The following is a 13,162-nucleotide window of genomic DNA, read 5'->3' on the forward strand; positions in this document are numbered from 1 at the left end:
AAACTGGCAACACCACCATGAGTGGAAGAACCCCAGCCAAGGCGGAGGGACAGATCTTAACATTGAGCACACAGGAGGTACAGCGCGCTCTGCGAAGGGTCAACCCACGCAAGGCTGCAGGCCTGGATGGAGGTCAAGGAAGGGTACTTAGGGACTGTGCTAAACAGCTGGCTGAGGTTTTCACCAGGATCTTCAACCTGTCGTTATCTCTGGCTAAGGTCCCCAAGTGCCTGAAGTCGGCTACCATAGTGCCGGTGCCCAAAAAAACAAAAATCACCAACCTGAACAACAACCGTCCGGTTGCCCTAACTCCTATAATCAGTGAAGTGCTTTGAAAGGCTGGTCCTCTCACACATCAAATCCAGCATCCCTGCCTCACTGGACTCGCATCAATTCACATACAGGGTAAACAGATCCACAGAGGACACCATCTCTCTGGCTCTTCACACTGTCCTGACTCGCCTGGCGAGACAGGGCACGTACGTGAGGATGCTATTCAAAGACTATAGCTCTGCCTTCAACATGGTCATCCCAACCAAGCTCATCACTAAACTCAACCAGCTAGGCCTCAGCTCGTTGTTATGCAACTGGATCCTGAATTTCTTGATGGAGCAACCGCAGGGAGTGAGAATGGGCCCGCACCTGTCCTCCACTATCACCTTGAGTACCGGCACACCACAGGGCTCTGTTTCGAGCCCCATACTCTACTCCCTATTCACACACGACCGTGTTCCTGCATTCGACACCAACACCATTTTCAAGTTTGCAGACGACACAATGGTGATCGGGCTGATCACCAACAGTGATGAAACACACTACAGAGACCTACAGGTGCAGAACCTGGCGGACTGGTGCTCAGATAACAACCTGTCCCTAAACACCTCCAAGACGAAGGAGCCGATCATCAACTTCCAAAGGTCACATAATGGGGAATACGCTCTGATCTTTATCAATAAGGACAGTGTGGAGAGAGTGTTCAGCTTCAAGTTTCTGGGCACTCATATTTCGGAGGACCTCACATGGTCCACTAACACCGCTGCGCTGGTCAAGAAGGCGCAACAATGACTGTTCTACCTGAGAACACAGAAAAAGTCTGGTCTGCCCCAACAGCTGCTGACGATCTTCTACCGCTGTATCACAGAGCATCCTAACGCATGGCATCCCTGTGTGGTATCTCAGCTGCACGGAGGCAGAGAGGAGAGCTCTTCAGCGGGTAGTCTATAGAGCACAGAAGATTATCGGAACACAGCTACCAGCCTTGGAGGGCATCTACAATACACGATGCCTCAGGAAAGCCACCAGCATTCACAAAGACTCCTCACACCCCTGCAACAGTCTGTTCGAACTTCTACCATCTGGCAGATGCTACAAGGCCTTCTACGCTGCTCTGAACCGGTCCTGCTGATTCGGATGGTCACGTCGCACAGCGACTCACTTTATTCTGTTTTAAAACAGTTTCTAATTTTGTTTCTCTGGGTTGTCTAAATTATGTTGATTAGCTAATTAATTTACTGCATCATATGAAAGTCGCATTCCCAATCTCGTTGTACCCCTGTACAATGACAATAAATATATATTGTATTGTAAAGAAAAACATGGCAGCTATTACCATGTATCAAGATCCTACAACTAACATGGTTGATATTGATCACATTACTATGGGATGTATATTGGCCAAAACATCAGAGAACTCCAAAGTGGCAATAAGGGATATATCTCTACATTCACCCGAGATGGAAAAAGGGACCCTTGATCCAAGATCTCATCTGTATGTAAATGGCCACATACAGCCACTTAAGCAATTATGAGTCATCTTCCTGAACTTAACTCTGTTATCTCAAAGATACATCAGACAAACCGATCTGTAGTTACCGATCTGTAGTCCCTTATCTAAGATTTCCATTCCAACAGCAACAAAGGTAATTTATTTCCTGTGAAGCTCTAAGGAACGTCTGGGGAAGTGAAACGCATTAGTTAAAATGCAAGTTCCTCATTCCCATACTCATTTGCAACCATGTTACAAATTCAGAAGAGAGAACCCAATTTGTACTGTAAAAACAAGGTGGCAGCTTTATAAGCAAGTCATGAAGGCAAGTTTGTATTACAGTTCTTTATCTAAATAATAGTGGTGTTACCATTTCAAGGTAGCACCCTGGCAGACCTGCCAGCCTTTGGCAGAGATAGAGGTAGGAAGGTTTGGCAAGAACATTAAAATCATTGGGTACTTATTAAGAGCAGACAGGAATCGACTGCTAACTGGCACTATTAAAATCAAAGGTAGACACAAAATGCCGGAGTAACTCAGCGGGTCAGGCAGCATCTCACCAGAAATGTCACCCATTCCTTCTCTCCCGAGATGCTCCCTGACCCGCTGAGTTACTCCAGCATTTTGTGTCTACCTTCGATTTAAACCAGCATTTGCAGTTTTTTTTCCTGCAGTATTAAAATCAACCTCTTCGCCCCAATCCGAAGGAAGTTGGAGCCCGTTTCCCGTGACAGCTGCTTGTGCAGTCAGCAAGTAATCAGTTCCACATCACTCGTTGGCACTTTTTGAGTCGACAGAAATGGACCTGAGCACATGCCAGCTGCAAGAGCAGTGAATACAGTAGCCAGTTGCACATTTCTAACGGAAAGACAGAAAGTGATGGAAGTACTTAACAGGTCAGAGAGAGAAAATAAAATCAGCATTTTACTTTGAAATTATTCACCAGAATACTTTGTAAACTTCAGTCCCTCTGCTTATCTGTATTGCAGCAGATATAATGTGGCTTAAGTTGACCCAATATCAACACCTTTTAATTCTTTCAGCATGATGTCCCTCACCATTTCAGATATTCCCTTTATTCTTCTCTCCTCCTATTCTTCTGCTCCCCCCTTTTACATATTTCCTTACAATTTAGGAAGCTTCAGACTATTAGATCAAATGCTAACTCTTTTCATTTGCCCCCGATTCTTTCAGTCTGCAAACCTTCATTGCCTTTTGTTGTTTTACACAACTCCTGGAATGTCAATGTACAGTGCCAAAATGTTTTCACCTCGACCAAGTAAATTGCCTGTGGTCTTGCTCTTAGTATCCTTGTCGCAGAGGATTTTCAGTTGGAGACACATGCTGCAACTTTGAGCAAAAATGCAAGTGCTGGAGGAACTCAGTGGATCAAACAGCATTTGTGGAGGGAATAGGCAAAGTCTCAGATCGGGACCCTTCTTCAGACCAAAGAAACGTTGAGATGTCATCTGTTAATTTCCTCCACAGTTGCTGCCTGACCTGCTGAGTTTCTCAGTGTTCGTACTTTTTGCTCAGTATTTTCAATTGTCTTATTGGTGAAGCTGGGCAACATTAAGGTTTTCTTTGTTACATTCAATGCAGGCTTATTACTATTTCACAATACAGTTTACTAAATGGGAGCATCTGACATGTTTAGTTTAATTTATTGTCACCTGTACCAAGGTATAGCGAAAAGCTTATTTTTGTGGTGTGCTATCCAGTCAGCTGAAAGACTATACATGATTACAATCAAGCTATCCACAGTGTACAGATACAGGATGAAAGGAATAATGTTTAGTATCAGCTATGTTGCCTGACTGCTTCACAGCCAGTTATAGTATTCAGGTCTTGCCACGGGCTATTGAATTACGAATGATTATACTGGGATTCAAGTTTGTCCTGGTATTGTCTCTTGACATTCTTGACGTCTTTGCAAATGTCATAGTGAGCTTTCTTGCACCGTGGGATCATTTGATTGGTATGCAAGTTGATTACTCAGCACAAAAGAAACATAATTGCCCAAGCTTTAAAAGTATAATGAGACAGGAAAAGGAACAGTCAAGCTATGAGAGAAGATGAACTACTTTAATATATTTCAGGGAGAAGTCTACCTCTTTCTCCAAATGATCTGTTACCCATCAAACCTATATTAAAAATGTTCCCTCTCAAAAGATCCTAGGTTTCAGTCTGAAGAAGGGTCTCAACCCGAAACGTCACCCATTCCTTCTCTCCTGAGATGCTGCCTGACCTGCTGAGTTACTCCAGCATTTTGTGAATAAATACCTTCGATTTGTACCAGCATCTGCAGTTATTTTCTTATACTAGGTTTCCTAAAATCTATAAATTTAACAGAAGAGTGATTTTTTTACCCCCTGGCTTTTAAGATTGCATTGATGTCATGAATTATAATATATACACTACAAATTTGACGTTTGGATCATTACCACACTCTTTTCTAGTCCTGGTGGTGAACAGGTTAATAATTAGATGTGGGAGTAAACTACATTGTTGGGTTCCATTTCCGAGCAGCAGTAAGTGGAATGGTGGTAAGTAATATGGCCAAAAGGAAGTTGGCACCAACAAATCAAGGAGTATTTCAAATATATTTGAGCAATGCTAACCACAGAGATTAAATTTATACCACAACAGAAGTGTGTATTTACGTACTACCTACATTTGATCAGGGCATCTCAGGTGTATTCTACAGGCAAGTTTGATCATTATTATAATGTAGGAAATGTGACAACTAATATGTGCAAAGCAAACTCCTGGTAAAAGCAAAGAAAATGATGATTTTAATTTAATTGAAGGATAAATATTATTTTTTAAAAACTCATATCCTCTTGTTCCAAATAACAAATGTTAATTTTTATGTCCACTTGTTAGAGCAAATGGTACCTTACAGTAACCTCTCTTCTAAACACCAGTACCTCTGACAGTTTAAACCTTGATTATGTGCTTAAGGCTCTACAGAATGATTTTAAACCATAACCACTTGACTCAGCAGTGAATATGCTAACCGAACCAACTGTGCAGGGCTGATGGCAAAGGCCTTTGAACTCAGACAAGTACAGATCAACAAAAGACACAAAAAGCTGGAGTAACTCAATGGGACAAGCAATAAGGAAGTTCAAGAGAGAGTTGGATTTAGCTCTTGGGGCTAAAGGAATCAAGGGATATGGGGAAAAAGCAGGAACAGGGTACTGATTTTATATGATCAGCCATGATTATATTGAATGGCAGCGCTGGCTCGAAGGGCCTACTCCTGCACCTATTTTTCTATGGCAGCATCTCTGGAGAGAAGGAATGGGTGACGTTTCGGGTCGAGACCCTTCTTCAGACCAACGATATTGCTGTGATTGTTGAGTAGCATAAAGCACACGAAGTGAAGACAGCACATTTCCTTCCCTAAAGCAAACTAAGACAATCTAGTAGCTTCACATTTGCCATCTCAGTATTTCAATTTATTATTGACGTTGAATTTTCCAGTTTGAACGAATTGTTATTCTCTAATTCTGCCTCTATCAAAACAATAACAGCACTTTGCATTGGTTCCAATAACCAGCAAGTTTTTGACAGATTCTTAAACAGTTCCAAAGATTGTGGCTCTGGCATTATGCCTTCCAGCATTTGGCATTTTTATTTGAGAGATTCTTCATCCATAATGAGCTTGGGTCTTGTATTGGTCTTGTTTTGGTCACTTAAAAGACATTTGAACAGGTACATGGATAGGAATGGTTTAGAGTGATACGGGCCAAGTGCAAGCAAGCAGGTGGGGGAAAATGTAGATGGGACGTGCGATCATCTGCAAACTTGGCCACAAAGCTATCAATTGATCAGCATAGGCAGGTTGGGCCAGAGGGCCTGTTCTGTGTTGTATGACTCAATGAAACATTAAACTGTGGTCTCTGTCCTTCCAGTAAGCTAAAATATTCAATATAACACACTTCTTCACTACATAGCAACCATTACTAAAACAGATTTTTAGGTCATTGTTACCTGGCTGTTTGTGGGATCATATTGCATGCAAATTAACTGCCTTGATCCCTCAATCAATATAATAGTCATTGCATTTTATTAAAGCAAGTAATTACCTGGTATCAATTTCTCATATCTCTTTACCCTTTTCAGTCCTGTGCACTTATAATGCTTTGGTAGTCACTGTAATCTCTTTGCAGAAACTATAAAGTTTTTGTCATCTATTTAAAAAATACTTTTGCTGCCTTGGGAAAGGTGGTTATTAATGTGTTTATGTGACGACACAGCTGAGAGAACAACTCATAACAGCCAGTAGTGGGTGTGTGAAATCACAGGATTAGAAATCTGCAGAGGACAGACATCAATATAGGTAGAAATTTACAGGAATACCATTTTTATAATATGTTACGGAACATAGAGATTCTGGGAAATAACTGCATTTTCATTTTAACAAAACCCTGCTGCTTTATAGCTAGAATCATGAGAGGCAGTATTTTCAAAAAGGGTGGTATGCCTTTTAAAGGTTTCTGTTTTAAAGTGGTCAACATTAACAGATAGATTTTATCTTACAGCTGAATAACTAATACAGTAGCAGCTGAAGACTTGATATTTACAAACCAATATGGTATCTTACTCATCCATAAGATCACAAGACAGAGGAGCAGAATTAGGCCATTTGGTCCATCGAGTTTGCTCCGCCATTTGATCTTGGCTGATGTATTTTTCCTACACAACCCCATTCCCCTTCCTTCTCCCCATAACCTTTGACACCCTTACTAATGAAAAATCTATCAATCACCACTTTAAAAATACCCAATCACTTGGCCTCCGCTACCAGCTGTGGCAATCATTTCCACAGATTCGCCACCCTCTGGCGAAAGAAACTCCTCCTCATCTCAATTCTAAAAGGTATGTCCTTTTATTCTGAGGTGTGGCCTCTGGTCCAACACTCTTCCACTACTGGAAACATCCTCTTCACATTCACTATATCTAGGTCTTTAATTATTCAGTAGGTTTCAACGATATCCCTTCCCCCCCCCCCCCTTCTAAACTCCAGGGTGTACAGGCATGGAGCCATTAAACACTCATATGTTAACCCTGTCATCTCTGAGATCATTCTCGTAAACCTCCTCTGAATTCTCTCCAATGCCAACACATCCTTCCTCAGATATTGGGCCCAAAACTGCACACAATATTCCTAATATCGTCGGACTAGCGCGCCTCAGCATTACATCCTTGCTCTTATGTCCTAGTCCTCTTGAGATGAATGCTAACGTTGCATTTGCCTTTCTTACTACCCGACTCAATCTGTGGATTAACCTTTTGGGAATCCTGTACCAGCACACTCAAGTCCCTTTGCTCATGCAATTTCTGAATTCTCTCCGCATTTAGAAAAACAGTCTACGTCTTTATTCCACCCTCTAAAGAGCATGACTGTACACTTTGCAATGCTGCTTTCCATCTGCCACTACTTTGCCCATTCTCCCAAGGTCCAAGTCCTCTTGCAGACTCCCTGCTTCCTCAACACCACCTGCCCCTTCACCTATCTTCATATCATCTGCAAACTTGTCCACGAAGCTATCAATTCCATCATCCAGATCATTAGCATAAAGTGAAAAGTAGCAGACCCAACACCAACCCCTGCGGAACACTAGTCACCAGCCACCAACCAGAAAAGACCCCCTTTATTTCCAGTCTATGCCGTCTGCCAGTCAGCCAATCTTCTCTCCGTGCTAGTACCTTGTTTCAAATACCATAGGTCTCTATCTTGTTTAGCAGCCTCACGTGCGGCATCCTATCGAAGGTCTTCTAAAAATCCACACAAACAATATCCACTGACAAACCTCATCCTTAACTGTGGAGTCTAAAAACCTTTATCCAATGCAGATAAAATGCTATTACTATTGTTGAATACAAGAAAGTACAGGACAAGAATTGATTACTGGACCCATCAAGCGCCCTTGTTCCAAAGACCATGTATGCGAATTCTGAATATATATCCCATTGATTCTAGCACACATTTCTGTCCACAGATTTATTTAGATGAGGAGACATTTATGCCCACCCGTGCCAACAGCTCACTCCAAATGTTAACCAAAGGCAGTGATTTTGTTTCTTCCACAGTTGACAACCCAAGATAGAGGAACCTTCAACTAAACTTCTAAATGACAATGCACAAGGCCCAATAGTGCAATATAAGTAACCAGAGCACTGGAATTACTGAAGAAGGGTCTCAACCCGAAACGCCACCCATTCCTTCTCTCCAAGATGCTGCCTGACCTGCTGAGTTACTCCAACATTTTGGGAGTATTAGACTATCAGCACATTTACCTTCTTAGGCACCTGAAATTGGCATGCCCACACCGTTTCTCTTAAACTCGTACAAATGTGCTGATAGAAAGTATTTTGACAGGATGCATCCAAGCCTTGTGTGGCAACTAGTCTGCTCTTAACTGACTGAACCTACAGAGAATAATGAACATAACCCAGTCCATCACTGGCTTGTCACTTTCTTCCATCCAGTCCATCTTCACATTGTGTTGCATCCCTTTTCTCTCTTCTACCTTTCACAAGAAAATACAGGAGCTTGAAAGCCCAGGCATCCAGAATTAAAATGAGCTTCATCCCCACAGTCATCAGGCTCCTGAACTAATCACTTCTTTCTCACCCTCTTCCTGGAGATGCTTTTGCACTACGTCAGATCGTGCTACAATCATTGATTGCACCATTCTGCAGTCTGGCATTTGTTGTATTTACTGTTTATAAATGTCATTATCATATACTGGTTACTCTATGAGCTTCATGCAACCAAGGAATTTCATTGCATGCTACTCGATATGACAGTAAACAATAGGTGTAGGAGTAGGCCATTCGGCCCTTCGAGCCAGCACCACCATTCAATGTGATCATGGCTGATCATTCTCAATCAGTACCCCGTTCCTGCCTTCTCCCCATACCCCCTGACTCCACTATCCTTAAGAGCTCTATCGAGTTCTCTTTTGAATGCATTCAGAGAATTGGCCTCCACTGCCTTCTGAGGCAGTGAATAATGGTTGCCAAGTTAATGTAGTCAGTTTCATTATTTTTTCTGAAATTAAATGATAGGTTCCTTGACAGCACAGCACAGATTCCAATTATTTTTCTGTTTATCTATAAATTTGGTCATCATTTTGGTAATAACTTTATTTACATCTGACTGTATTTTTGTTGTAAAGGTTCCAATGTGCTACAATCACTGACCTCAAAGCACAGAGGACAACATACAACCACACTGTTGTTAATAGTGAAAAGAACTTTCAATATAAAATACTTCCTTTAGGAAAAAACAGTATCTTCTGAGTTTTCAAAATTCAGATTATTGCAGCAACAATGAAAATACACCATTACTTTGCGACATTTCTGTTCAGAGTAGTAGGAGAATTCAGTAGAAATATGAGGCTGAGATGATAACTTGTTCATACTTTGCTCTTGTGGTCTTGTGTAAACCACATGATGTGCTTACTGTAATTACTCCCTTCCTAATCAGTGTTTATTGCCAATTTCAAAAATTACTCATTTCATCAAAGTTCCTCTTACTGCCCTCCAGTACAAAACACCCACGTATAAAAATAGTTGTAGGCTGCGCCCAAGAATATAGCAGTATAAAACACTGGTCACTCACTTATTCTGCTACTTTCAAACTAGCTAGCTTTGAGAAGGTGCTGGAGGACTGTCAGGCATATTACGATAAACTTATTTTTCCAAGAAAGGGAGTACTGTTTATATATCCCACCCATGAACTAATCCCACATACCATATCTCTCAAAAGTGGCATTTGTCCTTTGCATATAGAATATATCAACTTGATAACTTTACAAATGTACTGACTTGACGACACTCTGAATGAATAGTGGATGAATGTAAAGATAGCCATATACCGTTTTGTAATTCTTGTCCTTATCTTTTGAATTCTTTTAATTCTATTTAATTATTTTAAATTCTATTTTTCCAAAGCATCAAAAGAAAGAAGATACCCAACCATAATCATCTTTCAAAATCTTCTCCCTTCTCTTTTGAAATGTAAATAAATAAGTTACATATTCAAACCTTACAATACCCACAAGCCCCTGCCATGTATTTTTCTGATTATGGGAAAATCATTTTACTAATTCCAATTCAAATTTAAAAAAACTTTTTCATGCAACAGATTCAACAGCTGCTTTTTGAATACAATGGACATAAGGAAACCTATGGATCCCAATTGAAGTTGGGCGTTCTGTCAGACTTTGAATGGTATACACTTCCCAGTACAATCTAGATTCTGACTCCAGATTCACATTCCAAATTATTACTCTTTCACAGGACACCCGAATTGTACTATAACAGCGGAAGAGGTTTTCTGAGAACCATCAGTAAAGATTACAATTGTGAAGATTTCGAAAAAATATCCTTACAAGTTGATTTATATTCTATTCAATTAAACTAACTTACAAATAATAATGGCAATCTTCTTTGCAATATGTATATCCATAAAATATTATTAAATAACACCATCAATATTCTAACAGATCGTCTACCTCACTCAAAACAATTTTAAGGTCAACACCACATATTAAATAAATGTCTGTGCTGCATACACTAGATATGCTGCATATCACCCAAACACTAGACAGAATGGTTTACTTAAGCACTAACACACACTTTCACCTAATCTCTCCGCATGAACTGGAAAAAAACTCAGATATTTTTTCTGTGGTGGCCCTTCAAGACTTTGCAAGCATGAAAGTGTTATTAGGCGAGATGGCTAAGACCAGCCATGCCCACAGAAAATCTCATAGACTAGGCCAAGACAGTCCATCAGATTTAGCTTGAACTGCTTACGGTCTAAACTTTAAAATATTGATAACGAATAACCAAACAATTAAAAACAACCTAAATTAACAAACCAGTTGGGAGATTTTAAGGACATGTTGGAAAGATTTTAAGAGTTCTTTGTGTGTCATAAGCCATGGAAAAATAAACTGGTTATATAAAAAAGCTTCTACCCAAGCATGATTGAAATCTTCTTCTGATGTCGGAAAAACACTTCTTGCACACCTTCAGAATGGCAAGAAAATCTTTACACAAATTATATTCACAAATACTGGCCAATTAGCACGGCCTCACTCAGTTACCAAATTGATTTCAATATCAAGACTGTAGGTTGCAGAGTTGCATTAAACAACTGACAACTTCGGCATTTCCACTTTAGAGCATAAGAGAAGCAATTATAATACTAGTGTCGGTTTCACAAAGAAACAACTATAAAAATAGATAGTTTCACCACTGTTTCCACAATTTCAAAACCAATATATTTTCTTCCATTAACTTAAGACTGTTAGTGTGATCCAATTCTGAAATTATATCATTGTTGACAAAGCATTGCAAATGTTGGTCAAGAATTTGAATGAAAAAATGAACTGATGATAATGCTCAGAACACAAAATAAATTTACCCTTTAATATTTGTCCTCTCATTAATAATATCCAATGATGTCTGAAGATTGATTCATTAGCTAATCAAAATTAACAAACAGAAGCAGTTTACTTCAAGTCTTATTCATAGTCAATAAATTGTTGCAATATTCTTTCCAAACAAAATAAACAACTGAAATATTTGGGTTCATTTTCTCTGCAATGCAGAATGCATAATGCGTTCATTCAAACTACTGAACATAAAAAAGCAATAGGCCATTCAGCCCTTCTGCTTGCTCTGTCATTCAATAAGATTATGCCTGATCTTTCATCCCAATACCACATTCCCTCCACAATCTTATATTTTCTTAATCAAGGCTTAGTGCAGAAAAATGGCACTAAGTTCATTACACTGTTACCAACTAATAAGACAACATTCAGATATTAGTTAAAAACTAAAATAATTTCAAGCAGTTAATTTTCAAAGTCTTATCTAGTAAATTACTGTGCAGTACATCCATCAGGCTTTATGCATTAGTTATGAAAACTTAACGTGTTGGCTGGGGCAACTTTCAATGGCTCACAGTGACCTCAAAGATCGACAATAATTATTTTGGTTGCCATACAAATTTCCAATGAAAGATGGAGGGAATTACTTGAATGCTCAGTTATTTTGGTTTATTCATTTGTGCAGTGTATTTACTGGAACCACAAACTATTTCATATTAATTCAGAAGTTAAAATGCTTTAATTTCGTTTCTTAGGAGTCCTTGCAACAAAGCAGACATGTTCTGCGTCAGCCAATATGTTTTCAAACAATGTACATTGCATTTTAGCAAAAGTGGCAGCAAAAGACACAGTTCACATAAACAATTATTGTTGTGCTGTGTATACAGTAAAAACATTAACAAAAACATTTGCATGTTTGCTCTTGGTGTAACTTTTAATGCATTTTACATCATTTGACCAACTGAGTATACCAATAGATTAAATTAAATTACATATACTTTGAAAATAAATATTTTGATTATTATTAAACAGAAGCTGAAAGTGGAACTATTTATTTAAAATGCATCTCTGCAGCGAGCCTAATTCTGGAAATGGTGCCAAATAAGAAATTCATTCCAATACCATACCAAAAATTTAAAACATACAAAATAATGATTTGTAAATTAATTCGAAAGCTTCCATTTGAAGTAGCTTTTAAATGGTAGTCTCGTGGGGGGAAAAAAACCTTAGGCTTTGCAAAGTCTTCAGGCATTTACAACTGTCAATACCATTTAAAATAGTGGTGGTCACTGTACATTCAGTAAGTTTTAATTGATTGATTAACTCATCTCACAACATCGAAAAGGTACCAACGTCACCTCCGTGCCCATCGGAAAATGCAGGAATCTAAAATATATACTGCAATAAAACTAAATGAAGAAACACGTACCGTTAGAACATTAATTTTACAAAATGTCCTCGATGCTGCTCGACAAACTTCCGCTTTTTTAATCGATGCTGCCATTTTATTCAGTTGCAGTTTCTTAAACTCAGTAGGAAACAAATTAAACCTCCCCAGTTCAATAATAAAACAAACATCCCTACAAAAGCCTTCATCCTGACTCTCACCTGTGATTCCAGACCTGACGAGACTCGGCAGAGCTGATACGCTCTTTGTAGATTCCGCTCTGACCTCAGTCTAATGGTGAGAATCAATGGCACTTCCCATTCGCGGGGAGTAGCTTCGAACTGATTACATATAAAACTGAAACGGGAACCTTTAATATGAGCTAAAAATACACGCTACCCAATCAGCCAACAAAATCCAAGAAGTGTCATACTCTAGTACCATGTAAAGGAACCTTAAAATGTAACCCACACAAAATGATTGATCAGAATTCTTTTTTTTCTCTATATAAGAACTAAACTTTATTACAATAATATTTTTAGTTTCCTGCTTACGATAGATTTCCTATTTCGTCGCTCCCTCTGCTGGGGA

At 39.3% G+C, this 13,162-nt stretch overlaps 1 protein-coding gene across 2 annotated transcripts in view; it reads right to left on the bottom strand.

Moving 5' to 3' along the window:
• Positions 1–12,907, bottom strand: part of map3k14a (mitogen-activated protein kinase kinase kinase 14a) — a 43,151-nt gene extending 30,244 nt beyond the window's left edge. Inside the window, exon 1 of one of the 2 annotated variants that reach the window (XM_078424409.1) lies at positions 12,793–12,907. The gene's annotated coding sequence lies outside the window, so the exon portion shown is untranslated. Of the gene's footprint in view, positions 1–12,613; positions 12,750–12,792 lie in introns of those variants that run through there. The other variant, XM_078424411.1, reaches the window with a different exon arrangement.
• Between the last annotated feature and the right edge of the window lie 255 nt (positions 12,908–13,162).

The sequence above is a fragment of the Rhinoraja longicauda genome, chromosome 29 (assembly GCF_053455715.1).
Source record: "Rhinoraja longicauda isolate Sanriku21f chromosome 29, sRhiLon1.1, whole genome shotgun sequence".
Taxonomy (NCBI): Eukaryota; Metazoa; Chordata; class Chondrichthyes; order Rajiformes; family Arhynchobatidae; genus Rhinoraja; species Rhinoraja longicauda.